The sequence below is a fragment of the Giraffa tippelskirchi genome, chromosome 8 (genome assembly GCF_054371585.1).
Source record: "Giraffa tippelskirchi isolate mGirTip1 chromosome 8, T2T-mGirTip1v1.2.pri, whole genome shotgun sequence".
Lineage (NCBI taxonomy): Eukaryota > Metazoa > Chordata > Mammalia > Artiodactyla > Giraffidae > Giraffa > Giraffa tippelskirchi.
In genome coordinates, this window is record NC_137282.1 from 104,943,999 (window position 1) to 104,956,464 (window position 12,466).

The following is a 12,466-nucleotide window of genomic DNA, read 5'->3' on the forward strand; positions in this document are numbered from 1 at the left end:
GCCCTCCACAGGGGACCTTCCTGACCCAGGGATCGAACTCATGTCCCCGGGGTTTTTCCTACATCGGCAGGCAGGTTCTCTACCACTAGTGCCACCTGGGAAACCCAGTATCATACATACTGGTACCATAACCATTTAGTACCACACTGGTTTTCCCTCCGCTCTGGCTCCACCGTAGCCCAGAAGGCGACCATGCTGACCTTGTTTGCTTCTTTCACTGGAGTGTGTAGACCACTACTCTACCCCACAAGTGGGCTTCCCTGGTGGCTCGGACGATAAAGAATCTGCCTGCAGTACAGGAGACCCAGGTTTGATCTCTGGGTCTGGAAGATCCCCCTGGGGAAGGAAATGGCAACCCACTTCAGTATTCTTGCCTGGAAAATCCCATGGACGGAGGAGCCTGGCAGGCTACGGTCCATGGGGCCGCAGGGAGACACGACGGAGTGACTCCACTTTCTTTTCTTTTCTACCCCACAAGTACACTTCTGTTAGGCCTACCTTACTTAGTCAACCTTGAAGCTCTGCTGAATGAAAATATTTAAAAAACAGATACGTGTATTTTAAACTGTGATTTCATTACTTCCTTTTGAATAGTAATACATTCATGTGTTTCAGAATTCAAAGGTGACAAAAGCATAGTTTTCCTCAGAGGCAAGCAGCATAATGAGTTTCTTATGTATCTTTCCAGAGACATTTTATTTACATGCAAGTAAATTAATTTACATTCATTTTCTCTTCTTTGAATACCATTAGTAGCTTACCATACACAGAACTCTGAACTTTGTGTTTTTCACTTAACATTGGAGTAAAACATTTCTCCACCCCATTTCTGTCATGGACTGAAGGTGAAAGAATGGTTCCTCATCTAGAGAAACATCACGCAACCTGCAGGGTAGACAATGGGAGTGGTTGGGAGAATGGGGCTGTGCCCTCAGTCAGGAGAGGTGCAAGGGTTCTAAAATCCAAGAAGACTGACTTGGTTTTCAGAAAGTTCCAGGGAGAAGGTGGGACTTGGCTGGGTGGGGTCTTAAAGGAACTGGGGAGAGATCAAGCCTTCCATTGTCTTCCTCCTGGCCCCTAGGTGCTGGAGACCAGGTGGAAGGGAAGATCTTTGATTTTCCCAAGGAGAAGTCCAGCCACTTTTTGGAGATTCAGATTCAGGCATTCTCTGGTGAGCTGTGGGATGAGGGACTTAACATATTTTAGAACTTCAGATTCATTTCTGAGGTTGAAAAATAAAGGTGGGTGGAGAGATGGGATATTTCAGGGATAAGTGGCTAGTGTAAAGTGGGGCAGCATGAGCTGCTTTCTGGGATTTTCTGCTTCTGAGGTTCTCTAGCCAAGAGTAGCTCCTAAAAATCCAACTTGCAGGCCTGGGATGACTGGGCAGCTGGTCCCACCTTAAACCTCTTCACAGGACATGGAACTGGTGAGGTCAAAACCACAGGGATTATTGCCAAAGTAAAAAGGTCCTTTCATGCTATATAGCTCTGAAACTCAGCCTGCCTCTGTCTGCATGAGTGTGTACGTGAGTGTCTGTGTGTGTGTGTCTGTGTGCTGAAGGGCTTTTCTAAGGTAAAGCGCAGTTCATGAGCTGAGACTGTGCTGAGCCGTGCAAATTGGTTTCAGCTGACGGCCCATGTTAGTGGAGGCTACACTCCTGCTATCAGTCTTGTTATTTTTTTTCTCTCTCTCTGAATTCCTTTCTTGAGCTTGGGGCCTCAAAAACAACCAGCTCTTAAAATGACTCCGTGTGCTCTCAGGCTCTGGGGATCCAGCCTCCCCTAGTTCGTGTTCTAAGCAGAGTTTTCAGATCCAGAGGCACAGAGCAGGCAGAGGGAGCCTCAGCTCGGGAAGGAGGGAGAGCAGGGGGGAGGGGAGAGGTGATCAGAGGCCTGGGGAGTGCTCACGCATCCTGCGTGGGCCTGCGAGCTCAGTAGCTCATTGAGTCTGACTCCTTGCAGCCCCATGGACTGCAGCCAGCTGGGCTCCTCTGCCCATGAAATTTTCCAGGCAAGAATTCTGGAGTAGGTTGCATTTCCTTCTCCAGGAGATCTTTCTGACTCAGGGATGGATCCTGTGTTTCTTCCATCTCCTGCATTGCAGGTGGATTCTTTACCAGCAAGCCACCTGGGAAGACCCATGCATCATGGCTGTGTCCTAAAGCGCTCTTGAGTAACCTTCAGCTTGTCCTTGAGTCTGAAATTGCTGAGCAAAGGCCCGTTGGCGATGGATGCCTTCCTTGCTCTGGACGGTGGCCCTGGCGCCTGCAGGAACCCACCGGGCTCTTAGAGGGCCCTGAGCTTGCCGGAGGATTTGTCTTCCCCAAGATCTTTGCCTCCAGAGCAGAAGCAGAGTCACAGCATATGCTGACCGAGTCCCAAGAAGACACAGGTGACCGCAGGACGTGGGGGCCGCGTGTGGATCAATGGTGAGGGTTTGGGGCTGGGAGCAAGTAGGGATGGGACCCAGGGAATTTGTTGATATGAGAGCCATCCTGGCAGAGATGTCCGCGTGGGTCTTGACAGGTGACTGACTTGCTCCCTGAGACAGGAGGAGGGTGTTGGCCAAATGCCTCCTGGCAGAGTGCTGGGCTGGGAGCTCAGGGACCAGGTTGTTAGCACGGGTTTACTCAATGAGGAGGGAGGACCTACCGCCTGGCTGTGCACCGGCGAGAACGGGGCACCTCGCTTCACCCAGGCCCAGAGGAGCACTGGCCAGCAGGGGGCGGGTGTTTTCGAGAAGCTGTGGTTGATCGGGTGGTGTGTTGCCCCCGTTGGGATGATAGAAGCACTGGGTGGATGGCAGCCACAAAGCGGAGGTAACTAACTTAACAGAAGGGGGAGGAGTCAGTGCTGGTTTATAATGACAGAACTTTAGATTTGACCTTAAGAAAGCTCTCCTCCCCGTACAGCCCACCATCCAGGGGCAGCTCGGACCAGTAGCCCTGACCCACTACCACCAGTGCCCTTGCTCTGCTTGTGACAGTTCCTCACCAGTGTGAGAAGCTTCTCCGTCCTGAGGGCAGTGGTTCAGGCCTCCAGCAGGTCTTGTTCAGGTCATTCCAGGAGCCTCCCATCCGGCCCCTCCCACTAACCTTTGCCTATGGTGAACTTCTGAATTCAAAGCTGCTCTTACTACTTCCTGGCATCAGATCTTTCAGTGGCCTCCTATTGCCCTCTGGGCAAACCTGGGGCGTGGCATACAAGTAGGGGCGGGCTGGGGTGGCAGTGGGGAGGTAGGGGCATATTGAGCACCCATTGCACTGGGCCATCAGAGAGCCCCTTCCCCAACCCCACTCCCATCTCCCCTGCTACTGGCCTCGTATTTCCATCTTATGTCTCTTTCTTCTCTGCCTTATTGGTCTGACCAACACTCTGAGCAAAGCTCTTCTTTCAAGTCTCAGCCTGAGCAACATCTTAATGAAATGTTTTTGAGGCCCCAGGGAGAACTAGCTACTTCCCTGTTCTGCACTCCCCTCCAGCTTATCCCCCTTCCCTACTGAAATTGCTGTGCTCCAAGCCACCAGATCAAGGAACAAAAGTTACAATTCCTTCCCTTTGTCATATATATTTCTGCAATGCATATGCAGTGTATATTTTCATTAGGAAGGTAAAACTGTTCTATACAACATCAAAGTGTTCAAGATGCAAAGTGAAAGACCCTCTCTCCTCTTGTAAACCGCTGTTGACTTTTGGATGCATGCTTCTGGATCTTATTTCACACACATGCAAAGGTCATGTAATTATCCTCCAGAGCCCCCATCTGTTGGACTGGGAAAAGCTCATTCCACGTCCCACCCTTTCCCCAATGTTAAGTCTTGTGAGTCTGATGGGGTCACAGGATTGCAAAGAAACCACTGAAACCTGATTGTTTTACTAGGGCTCCTGTTCCCTCTTGCTGGTGTTGGTTCTGGGGTAAAGAGGTGAGAACTGCTCCCTCCCAGTGCTCTGCTCTCCCCTGTTCGTCCATAGGAAGGACCTGTCCTCTGTACCTCCACCAGTACAGACTCAGAGCTGAGCCCTTATAGCTGGATGGACCTGCCCCCTGACTGCTGGCAGTTCACCCTACACACTGCCTCTAGACTCCCCTTTCTAACTCACATCTCTGATTATGCCTTTCACCTTAAAAGCATCCGCTGTCCCTGCCACTGTCTAAAAAATACAGTCTCAACCTGGTTCTCTTTGTGGCCCTGTGGTGGGTTGTGTTAACTGTGCATTTTATATACTGCTTTCCCATCCCCTTTCTCATGATTTTGCACCCTAGTCTATGGCAAGAGGGTGGGCATATAAACCAGGCCTAGCCAACCACTGCACCCCATTTACCAAGGCCCAGTGATTGGCTCAGGAAGAGGCACATGCTTTAGACAGGGCCGTAGATTGACCTGCTGATAGTTGTTTTCCATGACTACCTGGAGGAAGTGGGCCTGCAGAGGGAGTAAGTGAGGCCAATACTCATTTGTGAGCAGCAGAGGGAAGGGGAGAGAGAGAGAAATGAAGGATATTTTTTAGTGCGTGGATCCAGTCATGCTTGAGGCAGTCACCATCTCTAGATGTGCCAGTTATGACAATCAATTAATTCCCTTTTCTTTTTTTGACTCAGCTAATTTGAATTGGGTTTCAGTTACTTCCATTGGAAGAACCCTCCCTAATACAGGCCCCATCTGTCTTTCCAATCTCTGTTCTTTTTTCCTCCTTTGAAAATATATTCTGTGCTCCAGGCAAACTCTGTTCCTCACTAGCTGGCCCCCTTTCCTGCCCTTGCCTTTTCAGCTTGGAATACCATCCTCTCAGTCTCATTTCTACAAGTCCAAATTCCACTTCTCCCCATTGCTCAACACTGGGCCTCCTCCATAAAAAGTTCCCTCTGAGGGACTTCCCTGGTGGTCCAGTCATTAAGACTTCGCTTTCCAATACAGGGAGTACGGGTTTGATCCCTAGTTGGGGAGCTAAGATCACATATGTCTTTTGGCTAAAATACCAAAACATAAAACGGAGGCAATATTGTAACAAATTCAAAAAAGACTTTTAAAATTGTCCCTCTGCAAATTTCCCTCTGATATTATCTTAGTCTATATGGACTGCTATAACAAAATGCTACAGACTAGATAGCTTATTAACAACAGACATTTATTGCTTATAATCCTGGAGTTCCGGAAGTCCAACATCAAGGTGCCAGCATAGTTGGATGAGAGCCTTTGCCCTGGTTCACAACTGGTGCCATTTCACTTTGTCCTCACATGGTGGAAAGGGTGAGGGAGCTCTCTGGGGCTTCTTTTCTAAGGGCACTAATCCCATTCAGGAGCACTCCACCCTCATGACTTAAGCAACCCCCAAAGGCCCTACTTCCTAATACCATCATCTTGGGAAGGGGTAGGATTTCAAGATATGAATTTTGGAGGGACACATGCAGACCAGGGCAGACATTACACTTGAATGGTTAGATGCTATTTCTCTCCCTGCACACTGCAGCTCAGTCCCAAACAGTCTAAGGTAATGAGCACTTTGTAGTGCTCAGGGGGGAGCTGTGGCCTTTCAGGAGGCTGCCCACACAGCCCCGAGTCAAGACAAGCATCACATCATTTATCATAGAAATTGATTTTTCTCCAGCATGTATTACTAAGATATATCCATCTTACTTTGAACTTGGAATGTGCTGCAGCACAAAAATCACAATAAGCATTCAGCACCAAGGTCAGTCGAAGGTATTGATGCTCAGAAACATAAATTGTTTCATTCTGATCTCAGTGAGGATCAAGAATGGCTCTGCAGTTTGCAAGAAACTCCCTCCAACTATCTCAGCCTTGTCTTGCATGTTATTTGGGAGGAGGCTGAAGAGCCATAGTGGAAATCAACCAGTTCACTGACCTTTCATTGGCCTGTCCTTCTTTGGGATTTAATGGGTTGAACTCAATTTCAAACCAAACCAAACCAGCCCAGTGTTATTAGCTGTAGAATTGGAAGATGAAAGTAGGAGCACATTACTAAGGTCATTCCAGCTTGGAGTCTGTGAACCCAGGATGCTCCAGGATCGATATGACTTAGCAAAACCTGGTAAGTGTAACCACTGTAGATAAAACAGACGTGAAAATCACAGTGACACATTGAGGCTGTTTCCTCTTTTGTCAAGTGGGGGATGATATTGTCTACCTCACAGGGTTTTGGGTAAGACTTAGACATAATACTTCTATAGTACTTAGTGCTATAACTGGTAGACAGGAGGTACATAATAGATGGCTGTTGCTGTTATTATTAGCATTACAAGTTATCATTTATTATAAGAACCCTCAGGTAGTTATTATTCCCTGGTGGCTCAGCTGATAAAGAATCTGCCTGCAGTGTGGGCGACTTGGGTTTGATCCCTAGGTTGGGAAGATCCACCAGAGTAGGGAATGGCTGCCCACTCCAGTATTCTGGAGAATTCCATGGACTGTATAGTCCATGGGGTCGCAAAGAGTCAGACACGACTGAGCAACTTCCACTTCACTTCACTTCAACTAGTTATATACCATATGCTAAGGGGGTGCCGTAGAACAGCGGTCCCCAACCATTTTGACACAAGGTACTGGTTTTGTGGAAGAAAATTTTTCCATGGACTGAGGTCAGGGGATGGTTTAGGGATGATTCGAGTGCATTACATTTATTGAGCACTTTATTTCTATTATTAGTACATTGTGATAGATAATGAAATAATTATACAACTAACCACAATGCGGAGTCAGATCATCAGGCATTAGATTCTTATAAGGAAAATGTGACCTAGATCTCTCGCATGCGCAGTTCACAGTAGTGTTTGCGCTCCCGTGAGAATCTAATACTGCTGCTAATCTGACGGGACCGGAGTGATGCGGAGCAGCTGTAAATACAGATGAAGCTTCTCTTGCTCACCCCGACTCACCTCCTGCTGTGAGGCCCAGTTCCTGACAGGCCACAGACCAGTACCAATTCGTGGCCTGGGGACTGTGGACCCCTGTCTTAAAAGGAAGTGAGAAAGAATTCATGAAGACCTCATGTATTTAGAAGGGAGGAAAGATGGATAAAGTTGGGTGTGGTAGGTGAAAGTGGGGACAGACCTTGTGGTCACAGGACATGCTCTGGTCTGGAGAACATTCTCCCTGTTCCCTGTTCATTCCAGGACATGGATGTCTTTCCCATTAATCAAGTTCTTATTCTAACATCACCAGCACAGAGGTCCCTTCACCCTCTTCCGTTTACGTTTTAGTGACCTCACAACATCTACACACCGCGAGAACCCTGTCAGACAGTGCTGTCATTTTTATTTTCAAGAACACAAGAGGGGAATAATAGTCCTTTATATTTACCAGATATTTGCCATTTTGTTTCTCTTCCTTTGTTCCTGAAGATACAAGTTTCCTTCTCATGTTATTTCTCTGCTGCCTGAGGAACATCCTTTAGCACTTCTTTAGAGCAAGTCTACACGAATTCTCGGTTTTTCTTCAGCTGCTTCAGTGAGGTTATTATTTATTTATTTATTTTTGGTTTGAAGTTTCCCACCTGGTTCTTCCTATCTTATATTCTTATAGTCTATCTTACATTCTTCTATCTTGCATCCTTTGCTGACACTTTCTAACTTTCTGTTCATTTCATGAATGTTCACCCTTACTTGGTGGAGAAAGTTTATAATAGCTGCTTTGAAGTCTTTTTTTTCATAATTGAGGTATAATTGATGTATAATATTATATGTTGCAGATGTACAACATAGTGATTCACAATTTTAAAGGTTATATTCCATTTATAGTTATTATAAAATATTGGCTATATTTCCCCGTGCTGTACAATATGTATTTGTAGCTTATTTATTTTACACATGATTGTTGGTACCTCTTAGTTCCCTCTTCATCCCAATCTTCCCTCTTCCCCCTTCTGCCTCCCCACTGGTAACCACTAGTTTGTTCTCTGTAAGTCTGTTTCTTTTTTTGTTATAGTCACTAGTTTGTCTAATTTTTTCAGATTCCACATCCAAGCAATATCATACAATATTTGTCTTTCTCTGTCTGACTTATTTCACTCAGCCTAATACCCTGTGAGTGTCTCTACATTGCTGCAAATGCAACATTTCATTTTTTAAAAAATGGCTGAGTAGCATTCCATTATATATGTTCCACATCTTTTTTGTCCATTCATCTGTTGATGGACACTTAGGTTGTTTCCATATTTTGGCAATTGTAAATAATGCTACTATGAACATAAGGATCCAACTGCTGCCATAAAGTCTTAAACAGATAATTCCAACATCTATGTCATCTCTGAGAACATCTGTTCCTTATCTTTTCCCATGGAAGCTGAGAGTTTCCTAGCTGTTCATCTTCTAAGTGATTTTGGGTTGCATGTTAGACATTTTGACTTTTATGCTATGTGACTTCAGGTGTTGTCTAAGTTCTATGGAGTATGTTGGTACTTTTTTTTTTATATATTATTATTATTATTATTTTTTTTTTTTTGGTACTTTCTTTTAGAAGAGAATTGATCCACTTAGGTTCAGGTCACAAGTCCTTAACCAGCATTTTGTGGGCTCTGGTTTCAATGTCAGTTCTTTTTCAAAGTCTTCACAGTGATATTCAGACCTGTCTCGTGTGTGCCAGCAGGCTGACACTTGGGAGATAGTTTATCTTTTAGTTGAACTCCGAGTTGTTATGCAGGATAGGATTGCGTCTGCTCATGTGTAGCTTGGCAGTGAGCCCAGGGGTTTATCAACAACTTTATGGGACTGATTTTCCAAGCTCCTTTCTCTCTGTGATTTCTTTATATGTTCAGGTCCCTGGGGACTCTTCTTTTCGGTACTTACCCCAGAAAGCTGTGACTTTATTTACCCTGCTCTGCTGTGCTCCCCCACATCTGTGTTTGCTTCAGGACCAAGTGCTAGGAGGACGCAGAGAGAAAAAAACAATGGCTTTTGCCTCTTTCTTTTGGGAATGTAGCTCCTCTGATCAGAGAAGAAAGTTCCTCTCCCTCAGTGTTTCAGGCATTGTAGGCCCCTTACTGTCACTACCAGAGACCTGTTTACTGCCCCTGGAGTCAGAGCTGGAGGGTTTCTCCCAGAGCTTTCTGTCTGCATGGAAGCCTACTTGTGGTTCCTCCCTACCTACTCCCCTGCAAACACCCAAGCACAGGCAAGGGTTCAGTCACTAAGTTGTGTCCGACTTTTGCAACCCAATAAACTGCAGCTCGACAGGCTTCCCTGTCTTTCACTATCTTCTGGAGTTTGCCCCAATTCATGTCCATTGTGTCAATGATGCTACCTAACCATCTCATCCTCTGTTGCCCCCTTTTCCTCCTACCCTCAGTCTTTCCCAGCATCAGGTGGCCAAAGTATTGGAGCTTCAGCTTCAGCATCAGTCCTTCCAAGGAATATTCAGGGTTGATTTCCTTTAGAATTGACTGGTTTGATCTCCTTGGTGTCCAAGTGACTCTCAAGAGTCTTCTCCAGCACCACAGTTTGAAACATCAGTTCTTCAGTGTCCAGCCTTCTTTCACATCCCTACGTGACTATTGGAAAAGACACAGCTTTGACTACATGGACCTTTGTTGGCAAAGTGATGTCTCCACTTTTTAATATGCTGTCTAGGTTTGTCATAGTTTTTCTTCCAAGGGGCAAGCGTCTTTTAATTCTGTGGCTGCAGTCACTGTCTGCAGTGATTTTAGAGCCCAAGAAAGTAAAACCTGCCACTATTTCCACTTTCCCCCCATGTATCTGCCATGAAGTAATGGGATTGGATGCCATGATCTTAGTTTTTTTAAATGTTGAGTTTTAAACCAGCTTTTTCACTCTCTTCCTTCACCCTCATCAAGAGGCAAGGGTACACTGGAGTTTACAAAATGGTATGCTCTCCATTGGCTCAAGGGTACTTCGGATGCTGATCCCCCAAACATCCTGTACTTTATGTTTAGAATGCTTAAATCACTGCTCCTTGCATTCAGTTCAGATTTTATAATTGCATTTAGTTGGAGGAGACATGGGTGGACCTGCTTACGCCACTTTTACTTGGACTGGAATCCTACAACTCAGAAATAAACATTGTTAACATTTTGATGTCTTTTCTTCCAATGTATATATTTTTGTGAACATATACAGAAAACTGGAATCATACCATGTCTACAGATTAGCAGTTTACTTTTTTTAGTATTATTATGAGAATTTCCCCCAATATTATTAGAATATGAGCAAAATATTTAAAACCTGATTTTAAAGTATTATATGTTTATTACTGAAATGTTGTAAAAGGGAAAACCTCATAAACAATAAAACAAAAAAGATGTGTAGTTACACCTTTCAGAAATAACTCAAAATTTTGATGTATACATTTCCAGTTTTCTGAATATTTTATGCATATAAATTACTGTGCATACTACTTTGAAGTTTGTTTTTTTTAACTTGACACAATGAGAATATTTTCCAAACTAATAATCTTCTACAGCACATTTTATTTATTTATTTTTAAAAATTTATTTATTTTAATTGGAGGCTAATTACTTTACAATATTATAGTGGTTTTTGCCATATATTGACATGAATCAGCCATGGGTATAAATGTGTTCCCCATCCTGAACCCCCCTCCCACCTCCCTCCCCATCCCATCCTCAGGGTCATCCCAGTGCACCAGCCCTGAGCACCCTGTCTCATGCATTGAACCTGGACTGGCAATCTATTTCACATATGATAATATACATGTTTCAATGCTATTCTCTTAGATCATCCCACCCTCGCCTTCTCCCACAGAGTCCAAAAGACTGTTCTTTACATCTGTGTCTCTTTTGCTGTCTCACATATAGGGTCATCGTTACCATCTTTCTAAATTCCATATATATGCGTTAGTATACTGTATTGGTGTTTTTCTTTCTGACTTACTTCACTCTGTATAATAGGCTCCGGTTTCATCCACCTCATTAGAACTGATTCAAATACATTCTTTTTAATAGCTGAGTAATATTCCATCGTGTATATGTACCACAGCTTTCTTATCCATTTGTATGCCGATGGACATCTAGGTTGCTTCCATGTCCTGGCTTCTACAGCACATTTTAAAAGGCTACATTATAATCCATCACATGAATGTACCAGGACATATCAAAATGTATTTTAAAAAAAATCAGGAATTGTTGTAACTTTAAGTTGCTCATAATCTTTCTTTTTGCAGGAGAAATCTAATCAACATTTCTAGCATTCATAGAAGTGGAACTTTTGGTACATCTCTACTTTTATTCTTATGATAAATGCTAGCATACAATTGCTGGGACAAAGACATTTTATACTTATTTCAACTTTATACTTGTTGCCTTTGAAAAAGATTGTACCTATTTAGATTGTTAACATATCCCTTAACCCAAATTATGTATCTTTATTGACAATATATATTCTAATTGGATGGACTAAAATAGGTCAGTAAAAATTTCATGTAATTACTCTCTGTGTATATTATTGAAAATATTTTATGATTGACTAATACTTCACAATGTAGATGGAATGCTCCTTTATTGGTGGAAATTTTTTGTGCTTTTTTTCATAATTCTGCCACAGTCTATCTTTGTCTACTGTTATATATCTCTGTGGGTATCTGTGTATCCATGTAACTGTCTATCAATCAATCATTTGTCTGACATAACTTTTCCTACAACTATTTCTTTACTGTAGATTTGTAGGATGGGGTCACTGGGTCAAAGATTATTAACTCTCTTCCTTTTGCATATATATCACTTTTGGGCCACGACTGAAGAAACAGATGTTCTTTCTCCATAATCTTGTCTGCTGGAAGGATGCAACTTCCATGAGACCCTAGGGGATGTGAGGATGGAATGAATCTGGATCCCTTAATCACTGCATGGAGGAGAGCCACCTGTTCACTAGGAATGTTGGGTGATACTCTTACATGGGTAGGATGCACTGTTAGGTTAAGACACTAAAATTTGGTAATTTATTCTTCAGAAACAATCATGGTTAGCATTTTGGTGTATTTTTTCTCAGTTTTTTTTAATCTATGCATTTTTTTCTTTTTAGATCAGGGAATGAATATTTTTTAAGACAATTGGTATAAATTACCACGATGCCTTTCAATAATCTTGCTTTATACTCAAGCAAGCAGTATATGAGAATGGTTTTCTCTGCATTGTTTATTTATAGTTACTGTATTCTTATCAGTATTCTTGTAATGCTGCTGCTGCTGCTAAGTCACTTCAGTCGTGGCTGACTCTGTGCGACCCCACAGATGGAAGCCCACCAGGCTCCCCCGTCCCTGGGATTCTCCAGGCAAGAACACTGGAGTGGGTTGCCATTTCCTTCTCCAATGCATGAAAGTGAAAAGGGAAAGTGAAATCACTCAGGCTTGTCCGACTCTCAGCGACCCCATGGACTGCAGCCTACCAGGCTCCTCCTTCCATGGGATTTTCCAGGCAAGAGTACTGGAGTAGGGTGCCATTGCCTTCTCCGATTCTTGTAATAGCCTACTTTAAAA

At 43.8% G+C, this 12,466-nt stretch overlaps 1 long non-coding RNA gene across 1 annotated transcript in view; it reads left to right on the plus strand.

Moving 5' to 3' along the window:
* The first annotated feature begins 1,945 nt into the window (after positions 1-1,945).
* The window catches only part of LOC145516767 (uncharacterized), a 168,398-nt gene continuing 157,877 nt past the window's right edge, over positions 1,946-12,466 (plus strand). The window contains exon 1 of the long non-coding RNA XR_014061747.1: positions 1,946-2,394. This is a non-coding gene — a long non-coding RNA (uncharacterized LOC145516767). The remainder of the gene's footprint in view (positions 2,395-12,466) is intronic.